General features: G+C 46.6%; 1 protein-coding gene and 1 non-coding gene across 2 annotated transcripts in view; both read left to right on the plus strand.

Annotated features, from left to right (window-relative positions):
- LOC144769745 (uncharacterized) overlaps positions 1-13,541 on the plus strand; it is a 366,836-nt gene that overhangs the window by 247,561 nt on the left and 105,734 nt on the right. The gene's annotated exons all lie outside the window — the stretch shown is intronic.
- Positions 11,561-11,667, plus strand: LOC144771211 (U6 spliceosomal RNA). The gene has a single exon (XR_013599168.1). It is a non-coding gene; the product is annotated as a U6 spliceosomal RNA (small nuclear RNA).

Here is a 13,541-nt window from a genome sequence, read left to right on the forward strand (position 1 = left end):
AAAGCGTTCTGACATTCATCCGTCCATTCAATGGGAATCAGTGTATCTTTAGACAACAATGCCAACAAAGGCTTAACAATGTGTGGAAAAACCCAATATCCATTGCCTACAAAACGACGTCAAACCTATAAAGGCACGAACATCTTTCTGAGTGCGGGGGACTGGTGTGTCTAAAACTGCTTGAATTCGATCTGGTGTCAATGCACGGCCCTCCTTAGACAAAAGATGACCGAGGTAGGTCACCTTGGGTCTACAATATTGCAGCTTTTTCTTTGAAACCTTATGATTATTTTTGGCTAGGAAGGAAAGCAAGGAAAAGGTACTTTTCTCACATTGTTCTTGTGTGTCTGCGGCAAGTAAGATGTCATCCACATACTGAATAAGAGCCACTCCATCTTGTAATTCAAAGGAATCAAGCTGCCTTTTCAAAGCCTGACTATAGATGCTAGGACTTTCAGTATAGCCTTGAGGAACTCGACAAAATCTGTACGATTTATTATTTAATGTAAAGCCGAATAGATATCGACTCTCAGGATGTACAGGAATTGAGAAGAATGCATTCTTCAAATCGATGACTGTAAAAGTAGTTGCCGTCGGTGGAACCAACGTAAGCAACGTGGTGATGTCAGACACCACCGGGTACTGAGGCACTACTATCTTGTTGATTTCCCTCAAATCAATAATAAAACGGTAAACCTTAGCATCTGTATCTCTTTTAAGGATCGGTAAAATTGGGCTGTTGCAAACATTGTAGGGAACTTCCTCAACTACTCCTGCCAAAATCAAATCATTCACAATGTGTATCAAAGCAATTTCACCTTCTCTCGAAATTTTATATTGTGGGACACGTGGCAGAGATACTCCCTCCTTTACAGTAATACGTACTGGAGGAATTTTCATTTGCCCTACATCAGTGTCAGAAGTGGCCCACAATGTTTTTGGTAGGGAGGCTAATACTTCAGATTCATGGAGAAGACACACTCGCTCAATTTCTGGATAATTTTCATTCAACACAACTCGTACTCCTTCCGGGGCACAGCGAATAGTAGCGCGAAAATGTTTTAACATATAAAGTCCCATAATATTATCTGGTGTATTTGGAGACAGCAAAAAGAGACAAGGGGCAGCAAATTTATCAACATGAAATGCAACGGGTTGAGACAGTGGGCTAGAAGTAGGTGTTCCATCGAACCCTATAGCTGTAATTACCTCGCCAGACAGGGGAGCCCTTGGAACCAAGTGTTTGGACAAAGCGCTACGAGTAGCTCCTGTATCGACCAGAAATTGATCAGTGGAACCCAAAACAAGTACTTCTATATATGGACCCCTTTGATCAACTGGTACCTCAACCGATTCCACACCCCATCCTACGCAATCCTATGCATAGCGCTCATCGCGTGGCTCAGCAGAGCCCCCCTCATTTATCTGATATTGATTGCGATTATCAAACGTATTATAATCTGTCTGACCACGACCCCTTGTTCCATATCCTCCACGATCAGTTGCTCCATAACCTCCGCGATCATTTGCTCCATAACCTCCGCGATCATTTGCTCCCCATCCTCTTGGCCCTCCATAATTATTCCTAGACCTTCCACTTCCTCGTCCCCTCAAATTACACTGGTCTCGAAACACCGGACAGTCTGCAATCCAATGTCCAAACTGTTTACAGTATGCACACTGATTCACAGAAATGTCAGAACGAGGGGGAGGAGCATTATTATACGATCCTCGTCCCCCTCTATTATTTCCCCTCTTAGCCTGAACCTGAGCCAACATTACCTTCGTCTTCAAATCCTTCGCTTTCTTCTCACTACTTTCCTTTGCCTCCAATTCCTGTCGTTCATAATATTGAGCCATAGTCAATAAAGAAGCAGGGGTTGCTGTGGTCCACGAGCTTTCACTCGCCTTTAATCGTTTTGCAATCTCCGGTAGGAGATTAGCCACGTACTTATCAATGAATAGATGCCTGCCTGTATCTTCTGTTAATGATTGTCCACTGTAATCATGGAACACTCCCTCAAAGCGAGAAAAGAAATCGGAAACTGATTCATCCGTTTTCTGCTTACAAGAGGCTAATATAGTCCAATCAATCTTTTTAGCGGGAGCAAAAGTCTTCAATTTTGTTAGTATGGCCCCTGGAAGGTCTAATATTAATTGACAAGGCTTACATGCTGGTTCCCTATCCAAATCAGCTTGAACTAGATCTTTCCAAGTGGCCCCGAGAGTCGTGTGGTCATCAAACTTACGAATCGCTCTCCACATATCAGGGGGCAATATTAACCCAAAAAACAGATCAATATCAACTAACGTCATAATACACGAAGAAATTGCACTTTCAACACTTTCATAAAAAGCCGCTGGATTTTTACGGGGATCAGGCAAAGCATTCTTAAGCGCCATAACATCTGCTCTATTCCAAGGCGTATAAACCCAGTTATATACAAAATACCCTTTCGCGTCTTTGGATCTTTTATCATCATCTGTGCCATCCCCTTTATGAGGGACATATAAAGGCGCAGCTTCTCGCATAGGTCTAATATTAATCGCAGCGATCTTATCTGTTCCAAAGATGGAGCATTCTTTGGATATCTCCGTCGATCCGGACGCAGGCGGACCCTTTGACTTTTCCAACTCCCGTAGCCGTGTCGCCTCATTCCGTAGCTGAACCAAACGTTTGAAAAATTCATCCGCATCTGAAAGAACAAAAAGACCTTTACGAAAGTTCTCACGACCCTTGGATATATCCTTGGGTTCTAACTCTGAAGAATATTTCCTGAACCGTTCAACAACCTCATCTCCAAAATGATCTAAGAAATACAGTCGCTCATGATCAGACCATTGTTCCATTTGCTTACTAATTTCAGAAACAGTAACACTATTAATATTTAGCTTTCGTGCAAACGAACGCAATTCCGCAGTTCGTTCCGCATGTAACCTTGTACGCTGTGTACGATCATTATCCTCATCTGATTCCTCGTTCGGAGCCGTAGGTGCGCCGTACGGAGGCGGACAGCGATCTAGTAATGAAAAATCATCTGTTTCATTAGTAAGGACCGGATAAAGAGGACGCCTGATAGGGAACTGACCATTAACCTGCAAATTATGTTCTCGCGTCTCCCTCTCTTTCTTTTCCTGTAACTCCTTCTCCTGTAGCTGTAAAGCTTTATCACGTGCAGCCTTTCGCTGCACCTTCTCCGCCAAGGCTTCCTCACGCTTCACTCGTTCACGCACCTCTTTCTCCCACATACGCACACAATCAAACATATCTTGTCTAGACCTTCGCTGAAACAAACACTGCTCTACATATTGAACCTTTCGAAGATCGAATGACCCATGTAGTGGCCACTGTAATCCACGATCGGTTTTAGTATACTTATGCCATAACGTGCTGTACATTATTGGTGGAATACCAAATTTTACATACATCTCACGATTTGGAGTCCCCTCTGGGGGAGCCGGCTGTGCTTTATTTAATCGATAATTGGTACCAGTCTCAAAGCAGCACATTCTTCGGAGCGTGCTAAAAACAGGCATGTTCAAAAAGTACCACAAAAACACGATACTACACAAAATGGCACTTAATGTGCTTTATACACGGTGTGCCGTTCAAATCAAATAAATCAGAGAAATATCCCTACATGCCTGCCTATGTGAGGTGCACTCCACATATTCAAATTCAAATTCAAAGATTCAAACGTTAGCTAACTTCAAACAAATTCAAATTCAAATTCAAAAAGCCATAGTAAGTGTCAGTAGACTACCTCACCAGTCAAAAGCTTACCGAATATCTTCAAAACGTCCAAGGTCCAACTGCCAAGTTCTGTAATCGAATCAGCCAAAACGGCACATCACGACAATCCAAGATCAGAATCTCAGTCGAAGACCGGCGCCACCTGGAAGGTCAGATCAGAAGGAAGGAAAGAAACACCGTGGATGCCAAGACTCGGGTCACTCAATGGCAGCGATCGCTTCCATGGCGAGTTTCCAAACCTTCGTCACGACCTCTCCTTCGGGCATCCGAGTCGCCGATGAGTCCCTTCGTGGTCGCCAATTGTGGTGTTGGGTTCAAATCAGGCCTACATGCTCTGCTAGACTCTCGTACACCTTAGTATAGAAGTTGGCACGGACACTGGAAAATGCAAAAGACAAGTTTATTAGGACCCCATGGGGTGGTGGTACATTCCTACAGCACCCTTCGGCAATGTAAGAAGTAGCACACCGAACATCGGTGCGCGACCTCTTTTATACAGTTTAATAGCAATAAAAAGGTAGGCGGTTACAAGTTACACATTTTAGGTACATATAAGGTCAATTTTGGAACACAGCCAGCATGTGGGAGGAGTTCAGTAGCACTGGTCAGTTAGTGCTAACATTCCTGAAGAATGACCAGTTGATACATAGTGCGCATGTGCGCTTGACCAGTACTAAAAATAGCCTGTTACCGAGCAGAATAGATGACCATGGGTATCGAGAAAGGACGAAAGGGCACACTGACCACGAGGCAGCGTGTTCATACAAAATGGAAGCCAGAAGGATTCAAAATGGCCCCCGTTCGTTTTGGTCAAGTTAACGAAAAACCGTGTAGCTGTGCTAAACGCTAATACAGGAGCTGCCAAAACACGACACGGAGTGGTGCTGTGGTGATGCTGAGTGGTGCTGTGGTGGTGCTGAGTGATACTGGGATGGTGCTGAGTGATGCTGGGGTGGTGCTGAGTGGTGCTGTGGTGGTCCTGAGTGATGCTGTGGTGGTGCTGAGTGATGCTGATATGGTGCTGAGTGGTGCTGTGGTGGTGCTGAGTGATAATGTGGTGGTGCTATGTGATGCTGTGGTGGTGCTGAGTGATGCTGTGGTGGCGCTGAGTGGTGCTGTGGTGGTGCTGATTGGTGCTGTGGTGGTGCTGAGTGATGCTGTGGTGGTGCTGAGTGATGCTGTGGTGGTGCTGAGTGGTGCTGTGGTGGTGCTGAGTGATAATGTGGTGGCGCTGAGTGATGCTGTGGTGGCTCTGAGTGGTGCTGTGGTGGCGCTGAGTGGTGCTGTGGTGGTGCTGAGTGATGCTGTAGTGGTGCTGTGGTGGTGCTGAGTGATGCTGGGGTGGTGCTGAGTGATGCTGATATGGCGCTGAATGGTGCTGTGGTGGTGCTGAGTGATAATGTGGTGGTGCTATGTGATGCTGTGGTGGTGCTGAGTGATGCTGTGGTGGTGCTGAGTGGTGCTGTGGTGGTGCTGAGGGATAATGTGGTGATGCTGAGTGATGCTGTGTGGTGCTGAGTGATGCTGTGGTGGCACTGAGTGGTGCTGTGTTGGTGCTGAGTGGTGCTGTGGTTGTGCTGAGTGATGCTGTGGTGGTGCTGAGTAGTGCTGTGGTGGTGCTGAGTGAGAATGTGGTGGTGCTGAGTGAGAATGTGGTGGTGCTGAGTGATGGTGGGGTAGCGCTGAGTGATGATGTGGTGATTCAGAGGGCAGAATGGCACAAAAAGCAGTCTAAAATAGGGCAGAAGGGCAGAAAAACAAGGGAAAAGGAGTCTAACAGAGGGCAGAAGGGCACAAAATCCAGTCTAACAGAGGACAGAAGAGCAGAAAAACAAGGGAAGGACGAGTCTAACAGAGGGCAGAAGGGCACATAAAACGAGTCTAACAGGGGGCAGAAAGGCACAAAAACGAGTCTAACAGAGGGCAGAAGGGCACAAAAACAAGGGAATAACAGAGGGCAGAAGGGCACAAACAACGAGTCTAACAGAGGGCAAAAGGGCAGAAAAACAAGGGAAAAATGAGTCTAACAGAGGGCAGAAGGGCACAAAAAACGAGTCTAACAGGGGGCTGAAGGGCTGAAAAACAAGGGAAAAAACAAGGGAAAAACGAGTCTAACAGAGGGCAGAAGGGCAGAAAAACAAGGGAAAAACGAGTCTAACAGAGGGCAGAAGGGCACAAAAAACGAGTCTAACAGGGGGCAGAATGAATCCCACCCTGCGTATTTGTCCACGAAGATGCCACTTTTTTGTGTAATACCTCTACTCAACTGGAGTACTCTTACTGTCTAATCAGTAAGTGCTCCCTCGTTGGCTAAATGTATAGGGGCAGATTTACAATAACTGGCGCATCCCCAGGAATGCGGCAGTTATTGTGCGCCGCAGCTCCGCCACCCATGGTGCGCCGCATTTACAATGCGGCGCACCATGTGGCAAAAACGGCACAGATGCGTCACGCATCTGTGCCGTAAAAGCAGCTCCAGTAATGCTCTGGGGGGCCCTCTCTCCCCAATGCTGCATCAAGCCCTGCGCCTGCTTCAAGCAGGCGCAGGGTTTTGACGCAGCATTGGCCTAAAAGTGACTGAGTGAAATCTTGTAGATTTCACTCAGCCACTTTTAGGAGGCGGTCCTGCGCAGGAACGCCCTCCCCTGCGCCGGAACGCCTCCTGATGGCGCAGGGCTTTACAACGTGACGCATCTCTCAGATGCGTCACGTTGTTAATACCCAGCACCATGGCGCATCTTTTGTGCTGCCGCTGCGTCACAAAAGTGACGCAACTGCGGCGCAAAAGAGGCGCAAGCGGCTTGTAAATCTGCCCCATAGTGCTTTTACTACACTGTAGCTGCGTAAAGGGCCAGAAGATGTGTCTCCAGTGACCATGTGTGCCTGTGCCTGTGTTACAGACACACATGGTCACTGGAGACACATCTTCTGGCCCTTTACGCAGCTGCAGTGTAGTAAAAGCACTATAGATTTACCCAATGAGGGAGCACTTACTGGATTAGCCAGTAGAAAGTACTCCAGGCCAAATCGGCAAAAAATCTGCGATTTCGCGGGAAAATTCGCGAATTCGCTGATTTTTTGTGCGATTTCGCAGGGAAATCCGCAAATTCGCGGAACGCGAATTCGCAAATTTTGCCAAGGCTTAGTAAATCCCAAAAACAGCATAATTATTCCTCTAGGCTTTGAAGCATGAGGTTGTAATCTGACAAGTCTATGAGCACGTTGGATATTTAATGCAGGTTCTAATGGAAGGTCCAAAAGTTCTGACAGAAATTTCTTCAGGAAAAGAAGCATATCAGTCCCCTCGAGATTTTCTGGTAGACCATGAAGGCGTAAATTATTGCGTCTATTGCGGTTTTCAAGGTCCTCTGTATGAAGCTTTAAGCGTTGAATTTCCTGCTCCAAAAAATGAATTTTAGTAGACACGTCACGCAAATCACTGATATGCTGCTACATAACAAGGACCTTTGCCTCCATACTAATCTATCTGTCTTCTATTTGTTGGAGCTTCTCGTTGGTCGTGGTCATAAAATATTTAAGACCTCTAACTTCGTCCAAGATAATATCAAGTACTGGGTTTTGAGATGATAAAATTGGAGAAGGAGGGTCATTTTTGGCTCTTTTGATCCAGGTACCTGTTGAGGAGGCTCTTGCCGAGTGTGAGGTTTCACTAGCCATCTTAAAATGGTGAGCAGAGCGAGACGTAATCTTCAATAAAGATTTCAATCTGCCCATAAGCCCAATAAAAAACGCATTCAGAAATGGCTCCTGAGAAAAAATAGTGCATAAAGAATAATGTCACCCACCTGTCAGCACTCATATATTCGTTAAGTAAAGGATGTACCAAAAGCGATAGGGCTAGTAGTAAATCACAAGCCACTTGTACGAGAGGCTAAGGGGTGTGACCAAATGTAGAACAAAAATGCCATAAAAGTAATGAGAATAAAGGAAAAAAATCTGTCATTTATAGGCTGAAGAAAGAATTAAGCATGAGAGCAGATGAGGAGCAAAAAGTACTGATTGCAAATAAAATAAACAGCACCATTTTTGACTGAATACGCTGACTGTAACATTGTTGGGGCAAGATGCTCACTATTTAGCAATGTGAGGCAGTTATTTGAAGAAAAATGGCAAGAAAAGGCAAAAGTTACACGTTGCCGTGCGTTTAAGAAAGAAACGCCGGTTACCTCAGAAGAAAGGAAGCCGAGCGGCCGCCGCAAGATGGCGGCCGCCGCTTACATATGTTGTGGAGAAATTTCTTTGGATGGCGGTTTGGTGCCCGGAGGCCGTCGAAAGTTAGGAAGCGGCTCAACTTCTTCCCTGCATCTTCACACAAATTTGCCCGGCAAGGGAACGATCGTTGCGGCCAATAGAGGGCTGAAATCAGCTGGAGAGCTCCGCTGCCGTACAGAGCTCACGGTAAAGGCCCATCATCCTGCGGCGCAAGACCACGCCCCCCGACATATACATATTTGGCATATTTAATTAACTTATAAGTCACTTGTAGAGTGGAATGCCATATGCCCAGGGCCTATAAATTAAATCCTACCAGTGGGCTTGCGGCACTTAGTTTGCCACCCACCTAAGTAGAACCCTAGCTTTAAATCTGTTTTATTGGTTTTCAAAAAGATAAACAATACATAACATTCACCCCACCTACATCCATAGGCCGTTGAGGCATTATAAACTGTGGAGGTGAGGAATTTGCCAATGAAAGTAGGAGGGGGAATGCAGGGAAAAAGGTGTGAGAGTAATGACCAGGTGAGGGGGAAAGTGCTGCTTGTGGAGTGTGAGTCCTTATGCGTATGGTGTGGTCGCCGTAGTTCTGGGGGTGAACGCAATTTCTCATAGCTCAGACTCACTAGCTCACTCAGCATCGTTTGCAGAATGTGTAGGTTTAAGGATCTGCAAATAGGCCAGACAGGACAGTTCCCTGAAATCTTGAGTCAAAAATTGTATCATGGATTCAACGTCTTATCTAATTGGTGCAGCGTGTGTTCAACACCAGCTGTAAGTTTCTCTATGCAAAGGAGTCTCAAAAGTTTTTGGAGCCAGTCCATGTGCGTGGGTATATTTTCTGTTCCCCTGTTGGACAGAATGACTTGTTTGACTGCACATAAGGTGAGCGTGATGCCCCTTGGCGCTGCTGAGTGGAGGGGGTATGTCAGAGCATTCGGGAGCCCCAATAAAATATAGGTTGGGAACTTGGCTATATTGGTATCATACATTTCATTAATATCTGCCAGAATATACACCCAATAGCACTGTAATTAATGGCATTGCGAGTGAATATGGGTCAGCGTACCCGGATGTCGCAGTTTCATTATCAGCCGTTATTTCTGTTTTGCTTCTGCTTAGCCATTCTAGCTGGGATGTAGTACCAGTAGTGCATTTGTTTAAGTAGAGTCTCTTTCCCGGAAGCTCTATATGCAGAGGTGGCGGTTCTGTGTAAGATGTCTGACCATTCTTTGAGGGTAATGTGTCATTCACATTCTAATTACAACTGCCAGAGGCCAGAATTTGGCACTGTTTGAGGGAGTGTTTAGGAAAGCATTAATGTCAGAGAAGACCCTTATCCATGTGTTAAGTGTGTAGCCATTTTCCAAATGCTGAGTGAGGTCTGCTAGCATTCAGGCGTATTTGGGGTTGGGTCACTCATGGCCCAATAGCTACTTAATGCCAATATTCCCATAGCTGCCAAGGTTTCAGATTGCGTATGTGTGACATTTTCATAATTGCAGTTTAATTATGAGTAACATTAAATGACTATAAGTACTATACGCTTTGTACTCTACCACAAGTATTACGATTGCAGCAGTTCATTTCTTATGCTTGAGAAAGAAGACTATGCAGCAGATGGGAGGATTATGGGGCAAATCTATAAGAGTTAACTAAATTACGTAGTAATAAAAAGCATATTATGCAGGGTAATGTGGCACATTTTGTGGTAGAATTACATTACTCTTCTGTCCTTTTTAAGACACACATATTCTGTTTGGCCAAATGTTTAACTTCATTAGTAGAAGCACCACACTAGAACTCAGCAACAATCAGCAACTCAAAGGTGACTACTCAAAATTTGATAATGTTTTGCCACTTAATGTCATCATATGCAACACATTTTTTAATAACTTCTGGTCCATTTGACATAAAAACCAATACAATGTTTTTAAATTATTCAAATTATGCAGCAGATGGGAGGATTATGGGGCAATCTATAATTATGTGAAAAATGCCAAAAACAGAGAATTGCATATTTCCAGAGTCAAAACCTGTGTTGTTAAAGGGAATTAAAGCTATCGACATGTCCCTTCTGCTAACCTTATCCATTTTGCAGATCGACTGAATCATGAAGGTCTGATGGATTACAATTAACCAACCGCAACCCTTCATAGAATTGGTAGAGAGATGACACAACGCGTACAAAGTAAAACTATGTGGAATATTTCTGAGCACAGTAGGAGAACTCGGCTTCATCTAGAGAAGGTTACGGTTCTAGCATTTTGGACCCTGTCACAGCCCTCCTGTGAAGTCCTACCAGCAGCATGTTGCGGAGCTCGAAATGAAAAACTAAATGCGAGCATTTGTGCAGTTTTTGCAGTTTTATTAATCGGACTACTCATGCTCCGGTGAATTGGCAATTATGTTTTCTCCGCCTTCTTTAGCCCTATTGCTCAAAGGCTGCCGACAGCCAATACGTTCACAGAAGTACATAACACAACAGGCGCTGAGTGCCACCTGCGGTGATGTCAATAGGTTACTTCAAATGTAACCCTGTGCTTTTTTATAATGTATAATTATCTTACCGAAGAAGTTATTTTGCAATCCTATCAGGTTTCAATCCAGCCCACACCTTTAGTGTGATTGTTGCACAGGTCTCCCTTTAACGTACCGGACATAAATGTTTGTCCCAGCCAGACAGCTAGGAGGATGTATGTGACTACTGTAGGTATTTGTGTGAAACTTGTAGCCTGGTTTTGGAGAGATGCATATTTCAATACCAAGCAAACTGCTATTATTCTATTTATCTAAATAGATACGTTGACACTTCTGGGCGAAATTAGTGACCTTACACAAAAATTATGACCTCTTTCCTTACACGATATATAGTGTTTACTGAGTGTGTTTATTCACCTTCACGATCTTTTCCCACTTTCGGTAAAATTGGATAGGCCTGTTTTTTATAACCATAACATCCAATGGGCGCCATCATTAATTCATTACCCCCTCATGGGTCCTACCTGTCCCAGTCCTTACCACGTGAGGCAGTCCTGCCTCCACCCAGCCAATCAAAACGCCAGAAATCCAAAGGTCGAAGGTGACATAAGCCCCTCCCACCCACCGCCATGCCTGTTTTTTTTCTGCTCCGACGGCTGTCGGAACGCTGGTGCTCCCGGTTCCTGCCTCTGTTCCTGTTGCTTCTGGGTGGTTTGGCGGTGCCGTGAGTGTTTCTTTTGCATTTTTAAATGCTTCTGTTTATGGTCTTTTCATGTTTTTACCGGCGCGGCCGCTCCGGTCCTCCGGCCGGCCACGCTCCTGTTCTGGGGTCAGGATGCTCCCCGTTCATGTGCTGGGCTGGGGCGGGGAGCCTTCCTGGTGTTCTGGCCCCAGGTCGTTCCGGCGCTGGTGCTTTAGTGTAGTGGCCGGCCCCTGCGGCCATGTTCTTCATATGTGGCTGTGGGTGGAGACTGCAGGGCTGCCCTTTTTTGTTTATTTTCTGTTCTCACATATGAGATTACTGTTTGGGGCAGTGTTTCCTGGGAGTTGCTGGGCACTTCCTTTATTTGTGTGTTGGGTGTTTTCCTGGTGCTCGCTTCGGCAGCACGTATACTAAGCTTGGAACGATACAGAGCAGATTAGCATGGCCCCTGCACAAGGATGACATGCAAATTCGTGAAGCGTTCCATATAAGGGGTTTACTCCTTTGCTCGCCATGTTTGAGGGGACTTCCTCTCCGGTGCATCCACTGAGCTGTTGCTCATTGGTATGTCATATGCCTCTGGTGTCACAGGCTATCATGTGCTGAGAGTTCAAGTCCTGCCTATGCTGTCAATGTGACTTGGGATGTTCATTTTCATGCTGTGCTTTGGAAATTTGCATTCTTTTTGTCCACGTAGCATCTTTTGCAGTTTTTCTTGGACTGTTTTGCGCTGTCTGCGCTGCTGGTGCATGCGGCTATGCCATCATCTCTTGTTGGTGGGATTGTGGACGTTTTTTCCCTGTTGGGGTATACATTCGGGGATGGTCCATGGGATTTCTGGCGTTTTGTTGCTGGGTCTTTCTCCCTGATTCATTTGCTCCGGCGGGGTTTATTCCCATTTTTTACCGGCCATTTCGTGCTGTCCTGTTGGCTGTACTGGCTGCGGTGTGGCCATGCGGGGTGTTCCTCTCTTTCTGGGGACACGATTTCGCCTGGCGGTCTTTGTCACCTGGTATCCTCCATTTTTCTTCTTTTTTGCACCTTCTCCCTCGGTCTTCGGAGGCTTCTTCCCTGGAGGTCCGGGTTGGGCGGTTGGTGGATTCCGCTCTCAAGAGTTCGTATGCTGCTTCTCCTTTTTGGGGTGTGTGCTTGCTCTTTTTCGGTCTGTGCTTTCTTAGGGGTCCCTCCTTCCGGTCCCGGATGGTTGGGCCTTGTCCTTGGCTAACGGGGCGGCGGGGGCTTGTGAGATTTCTCTCTGGCCTGCGTTTTGGTGCTTTGCCATTCCCCTAGTGCCTTGGACCTATGCCTGCATTTTTTGCACTACGTTTGGTTCCCTGCCTCTGAGGCGCCTGCTGCTGCCCCTGAATGTCAGTCGGATATGTTGTGCCCGGGAGGAGTCTCCGTGGCCTGGTGGTTGCATCTCTTCCTCTTCAGGTTATGTGTTCTGCTCCTGGTGTTGACCTGCTTGTGGGTCGCCTATCTCCTTTGGTGTCATTGGTCCGGTCTGCTTTGAGAATGGTGATTCCTGTTGGTCGTCATTCTTGGTTGCCGGTTTCCATTCCGGGCCGTCCCCCTTTTAGGCCCTTCTTCTTTGACGTCGGCCAATTTTTTGTCGCTACGCTCTGTGGTGCTGGTTTCGGTGATGGAGTGGGGCCGGGGGTCCTTTTTCTCTCTGTTCCAGGTCCTGGCTCCCGTTGGTCTTTCTGTTCGGTTCTGCCTCCCGGGGCTTTGGTCGGGTTGGTGCAGCTGTGTCTCTTTCGGTTGTGCCCCTTGCAGCCCGGTTTTTCCCCTCTTCTTGGTGGGTAGTTTTGGCTTCCCTAGGTGTGGGAGTCGCCTGTTTTTCTCGTTCCCCTCCATCCGGCTGCTCAGAGGTTTGCGGTGGTTGAGTTCTGTTTCCTATTTTCAGGTGTTTTCTTTTCGGTCTCTCTCATGCTCCTCTGGTTTTTTCCACGGTGCTGGCTCCTGCTGTGGTGGTTTGCTGGCCTGGTTCCGGTTTCTGGGGTCGTTTTGGGTCTGGCCGTTCCTCGTCTGGTTCCTGTTCGGGGGCTTCAGTTCCTCGGGACCGGTTTGACGCTTTGCTGGGGGCTGTTTCTCAGTGCTCGCTTCAGCGGCTCGTATGCTTTCTGTTGAGCGTTGCTGGAGGGGGTTGACGTGGCCCCTGTGCTAGGATGACACTCATTTCGTGAGGCGTTCCATATATCCGGATCTGTTCTCTGTCCTGTTGGATCTTCTGCGGGTCCTACTGGGTCTCCCTCCTGCCCCGGCTCGGGGTTGGTTTTGTGTCCGGCAGTTGGTGGTTGCCTCCTCGGCTGTGGTTCCTTGGGCTCTTGTGCACCTCGTGTCCTTGGTGTTTCTTCTGATGACTTG

The sequence above is a fragment of the Lissotriton helveticus genome, chromosome 7, assembly GCF_964261635.1.
Source record: "Lissotriton helveticus chromosome 7, aLisHel1.1, whole genome shotgun sequence".
Taxonomy (NCBI): Eukaryota; Metazoa; Chordata; class Amphibia; order Caudata; family Salamandridae; genus Lissotriton; species Lissotriton helveticus.